The sequence below is a fragment of the Hylobates moloch genome, unplaced genomic scaffold, assembly GCF_009828535.3.
Source record: "Hylobates moloch isolate HMO894 unplaced genomic scaffold, HMol_V3 SCAFFOLD_1, whole genome shotgun sequence".
NCBI lineage: Eukaryota > Metazoa > Chordata > Mammalia > Primates > Hylobatidae > Hylobates > Hylobates moloch.
In genome coordinates, this window is record NW_026652276.1 from 220,174,801 (window position 1) to 220,180,800 (window position 6,000).

Consider the following 6,000-nt stretch of genomic DNA (forward strand, 5'->3'; position numbering starts at 1 on the left):
TTTTTTCCAACATCTTCAAATAAAATAGATGGGTCATTGATCAGATAAGAAATACATCTTTTTAAAAAATAATAGAATCTGGTTGCCAACTTAGAAATACTTCAAAATGATTCATGAGAATTCTCCTCAGTTTTGTCATTCATGGTATATAAACCCTCTTTCGGGAATAGAGTACTTTGTTATGAAAACCAGCCAAACATGGGGGCCACATAGGATCATCTTAGGATGTCTAAGAGGGACATCTTGTTCCCTCTAGTTGCTGCTTCTATAGTTGTCTTTTAATCCACTTGGCCTTATTTGTGGTCTGACAGGTTCCCAGGGACCTTTTATTATCAAATCAACTAAGTTCTAGATGTTTATTGACTATCTTCTATGTGGTCTTTACATTAGTTAGTAATGTAAGAACATGCAGAAGTTTAAGAAACAGTCCCTGCACTCAAGGAGCATGTATGCGAAGACATGAAAAAATGCATGGAAATATAAGCAAATTCATGGGTAAATACCCCGATGGGAATATAGAAGATGAGAGACCGAAGAGTCTAGATTGGCTACAGTGGTTGGGAGTACAGGCATAGAATTTCCTCCAATTTGAAGCCATGAAAAATGATTTAAGGGCCAGGTGCAGTGGCTTGTGCCTGTAATCCCAACACTTTGGGAGAACAAGGCAGGAGGATCATGACCATCCTGGGCAACATAGTGTGAGATCCACCTGGGTAACATAGCAAGACCTCATCTCTACTAAAAATAAAAATTAGCCAGACATAGTGGTATGTCCCTGTAGTCCCAACTACTTGGGAGGCTGCGGGGAGAGGATTTCTTAAGCCCGGGAGTTCAAGGTTGCAGTGAGCTACAATTGTGCCACTGCACTCCAGCCAAGGCAACAGAGGAAGGTCCTTTTGGAAAGGGAAGAGAAGAGAAAGGGAAAGGGAAATGGAAACAGAAACGGAAAGTGAAAGAGAAAGGAAAAGGGAAAGTGAAAGAGAAAGAAAAGGAAATGGAAAGGGAAAGGGAGGGAAAGGAAAGAAAGGAAGGGAAAGGAAAGGAAGAGAAAGGAAAGGAAGGAAGGGAAAGGAAAGAAGGGAAAGGAAAGAGGGAAAAGGAAGGAAAAGGAAAAAAGGAAGGGAAAGGAAAAGGGGAAAAAAGAAGGGAAAGTGGAAGGAAAAAAGAAAGGGAAAGTAAGAGAGAAAGGTGATTTAAGGAGTTCTGGGAAGGGAAAAGGAGACATTTTGAAAAATTTTGAAATATGTGCCATCAGAGATTGGGTTCTCCAGGAAGGAGATCCTGAAATGGAGTTAAGAGTGCAGAACTTTCTCTGCACTTTTTCTGGGGCATAATGCCAGAAAAAGTCAAAGGAAAAAGCATGATTGATCCATGGGGCCTATTAGACTTTGGTGCGGACCTGACAAAGTCTCTGCCAGCCCAGTGAGGAGCTCTGGAGTAGGAGTCCAGCTTTGGACAGAAAAGGCTAGGCCCTTGTACTGCCTTGCTCAGCCACTGGTGGGGGCCACCGGAGAAGTGGATGACTTCAGCTCTAATGCTGGGGCAGATCTTGAAAGAGCTAAAGCTGGAGGATTTCAGCTAAACATGCTCCTCAAAGCTGGGCTGCAAGCTTGACCTGAGTGCCACACTGTGTCAGCTGTAGTCCACCCTTTGTACCACATGGCTTTCTTTATCCATTTGTATTTAGGGAACAGGCTTTTCAGAGTCGCTCTTCCTACAAGGAAGCTTACAAGAGGGAAATTAATGGAATGAACTATAGTCCTTGTCACTGTAGTTGGTCTCAAGACCACAGTTGGTGGTCTGGTCCTCATCATATCCCTCCACCACTATCCATTCCAATCCCTCTCACCCTTGGCCACCACCTCAGCTGCTCTCAGTAGCTTAATCTGGTCAGGTGCCCTATTTGTAAGTGGTCTGAGCACATCTCAGGCCCAGCTGGGCAAAGGATTACCAAGAGGCACCAAAATAGGTCACCAGAATTCCATACATATTCCACCTGCCCACATTGTGTAACAACAGCCACACCTCCTAGTGACAAGCAACAGTTACCTCGGATAAGATGGCCATTCCCTTTCTTACTTGCTAGTCTCTGGCCATTAGGAGGCCAAAGTACCTGGTGACAGCCATCACTGTATTCCAGTGGGATCTCTGCTGTATCTCCAGGCAAGAGTGTGCCCCTTTGGGGAACCAGGACCTCTAACTCTGCAGAGCCCAGCATTTCAGGGAGAGGAAATTGCAAGGGGTCGTTGGAATTATAGTAAGTAGGGCCACTCAGGCTTACCCATTCTTTCCAGACTCAAGTATGGACACAGTACCATACTAACTTGACCGATTCAAGGCATATACCACAATGTTCTGGAGTCTATGTCATCATTGTAGGGTATCACCTCCATGCTGGTGCTTTGACTCCATCTTTAACTGGCCATTCCAATACTTTATCCTATAGCTACTGAGTGGTGAAGTGTGTGATAGGACCATGGATACCATGTTCATGGGTTCATACCCTCCACTTTCTGTGCCATGAAAAGATTCACCTGATAAGATGCTATGTTAAGTGTGATTCCATGTCTGTGGATCGGGCAATCTTTAAGGCTCCAGAAAGTGGTGCTACTGGCTGGGCACGGTGGCTCACGCCTGTAATCTCATCACTTTGGGAGGCCAAGGCAGGTGGATCACTTGAGTTCAGGAGTTCCAGACCAGCCTGACCATCATGGTGAAACCCTGTCTCTACTAAAAATACAAAATTAGCTGGGTGTGGTAGCACACGCCTGTAATCCTAGCTATTTGGGAGGCTGAAGCAGGAGAATCGCTTGAACCCAGAAGGCAGAGGTTGCAGTGAGCTGAGATCGCACTATTGTACTCCAGCCTGGGCAACAAGAGTGAAACTCCGTCTAAAAAAAAAAAGAGTGCTACTACTGAGGCTCTGCAGGGAGGAAGGGCAACCCCAAATCCAGAATAACTACTTCTTCCTGTGAGAACCACCACTGGTTCTGCCAGGACAAAAGGAGCCCGATGCAGTCTGCTGGTCACCAAGTAGTCTATTGGTCTCCTTTAGGAATAGAGCTTAGCGTTGGTCTTTTTGGCTGGAAGATCGGACATTCAGAGATGGCAGTAGCTATGTTCATTTCGGCAAATGATAATCTATGCTGTTAGGTTCTTGCATCGCTTCCATCTTGGCCACCATGGCCTCTTTGTGCAGCAGTGGGAGAGGGGGCCTCTCACTAAGCCTGGCCAACATTAACTGGCCTAGTTATTTTGTGTAGTTGGCATATCTTTTGTGGGTCTTAATGTAATATGAACTGCCCACTTCCATACATCTATTCATGTGCTTCCTTTTACTCTTAGGCTCCCAAACTCCCAGCCAGGCCACCATCACTGCCCATGAATCCATGTATGTTCTAACCCTAGGCCATACTCCTTCCATACGAAGTGATGACTAGGTACACTCTCAAAGCTCCTCCCGCTGGGGAGATTTTCCCTTACCACTGTTTTTCAAGGCCTTCCCTGAGTGAGACTGTAATATAGCTGCCATGCATTTTCAGCTTGTACCCACATATTAAGCTAGCCTATCATTAACCCAAACTTGGTCTTTTTCCCTCCTCCTTTAGCTGGTTGAATGGGACCCCCTCACATGACCACAGGTGAGGCTGGGGGAGGGGTGCTGGTGCAACTGTAGTGAGTGACATGGAAATCTGGGCTAATTGCTCATGCAGCTTGCGTGTGCATGTGCCCTCTGGTCCCACTTGTGTTCAGTCCCAGATGTACCAGTTTTACCCCATGATGGCTTTGATAGTGACCCTGCCTGACCTTATCACTTGGTGTATCTAACAGACATAGCTGACGGCAGCCAGTTTTGAATCCATGATCACTTGGTGTCTCCACCAGGGCCCAGTAGAAGCTAGGAGCTGTTTTCTGAAAGGAGTGTAATCCTTCACTGCAGTTGGCATGACCTTGTTACACTATCCAAGGAGTCTGCATTGTGATTCCTCTATTGGGACTTACCATAAATGCCATACTACATCTTTTTCCATCACTGACATCTCCAACGTGAGAAACTGTGCCAGATTTTATGGTCCAAGCAAAACAGCTGCTTGTATCACAGCCTGGAGAGCTCTTTCCTGTTCTGAGCCCCACTCAAAGCTGGCAACCTCTGTGTAACCCAGTGTATGTGCAGCAGCAGTATTCTTAGGTGTGAAATGTGTTTTGTCGAGAACCCAAAGATTCCTAACAGACTTTGTGCTTCCTTCTTTCCAATAAGTATAAATGAGGCAACAACTTTTGTTTTGCCTTGGAAGGAATGTCCCAGCACACTGGCGACCATTGGACCTTTCAAATCGTTAGTGAAGTGGCAGGTAACCGTATCTTTGTAGGATTTATTTCTCACTCTCAGGAGCACATGTGTCATACCAAGGCCTCTACCATGCTCTTCACCTCTTTCTCATCCTGCCTGAGCAGCATGACATCCTCGATGTGACGGATCAATATGATGTTACATGAGATGTCCAAATGCTCCAGTTCTCTTTGGACTAGATTATGGCAGAGGACTGAAAGGAACATAGCCCTGTGGCAAAACTGTAAAGGCTTGTTGCTATGCATTCAGTATGAATATGAACTCTTTCTGATCCTCTTTCTTGATTGCAATAGAAAAGAATGCATTCACCAGATCAATGGCCTCAAACCACTTCAAACTGCATAAATCTGCTCTGGCAAAGATGCTATATCCAGTACAGAGCTACTACTTCCTTGCAGTAGTCTGAAGTCATTCTCTAGGAACCATCCCATTGCTGCAGGGTCCACACTGGCAAATTAAACAGAAACATGATAGGGACCATGCTTCTTCATCCTTTAGATATTTAAGAGTGGCACTAATATCTGCCATCCTCCTCATCCTAGACTGCAAGGCTATTTTGTAGTTACTACATTGGCTGGGGTGGGGGACAGTTTCAGATACTTCCACTTAGCCTTCCCTACTGTGATAGCTCCCACTCTACAAAACCAGGATGTGAGAGTTAACCCAATTCCCAAGTATGGCAATCCCAACCACATATTTGGGGATTAGGAGGACGATTGGTGGGTTCATGGACCCAGGGAACGCACTGTAAGCTGGACCTAGTCAAGACTCCATTTGCTCCCACTCTAACATGGAAGCGATGAGAATGCTCCAGTTCTCTGGGCATCAGTTGACCTCTGACCTTGTACCCAACAGTCACCAAAATGTCTGCATATTCTCCTATCCCCAGTGTTCCGTCACTGGAATAAATATTGTAGATCTCTTTGGGGGAAGAATCAGAGGAACTGTGACAATACGTTCTTGCCATGGTGTTACAGGTCCTTCATCTTGGTGACTTGGCCACCACTTCACTCAGTGGGTTCTGAGTCTGAACATTGGTTCAGGAATGGAAACCAGGCAAGGAAATGTTTTCTCATTGTCCTGCTTATTAATTCTTTTATTTTAGATTATACGTATGAAGCAGGACAGATGCTCCTTGACTTACAATGGAGTTATGTCCCAACAAATCCATCATACATTGAATATACTGTAAGTAAACAATGTATTTAGGCCAGGCACAGTGGCTTACGCCTGTAATCCCAGCACTTTGGGAGGCTGAGGCAGGCAGATCACTTGAGGTCAGGAATTTAAGACCAGCCTGGCCAACATGATGAAACCCCACGTCTCCTAAAAAAAAAATAACAAAAATTAGCCAGGCGTGGTGGCTCACACCTGTAATCCCAGGTATTCGGGAGGCTGAGGCAGGAGAATTGCTTGAACTGGGAGGCGGAGGTTGCAGTGAGCCTAGATCACCCCACTGCCCGCCAGCCTGGGTGACAGAGCAAGACTCAGTCTCAAAGAAAACAAACAAACAAACAAACAAACAAATCTATTTAATGCACCTAACCTACCAAATATCATAGCTTAGCCTAAGCTACATTAAATGTGCTCAGAACAATTACATTAGCCTACAGTTGAGCAAAATCATCAAACACAAAGCCTAGTGTATA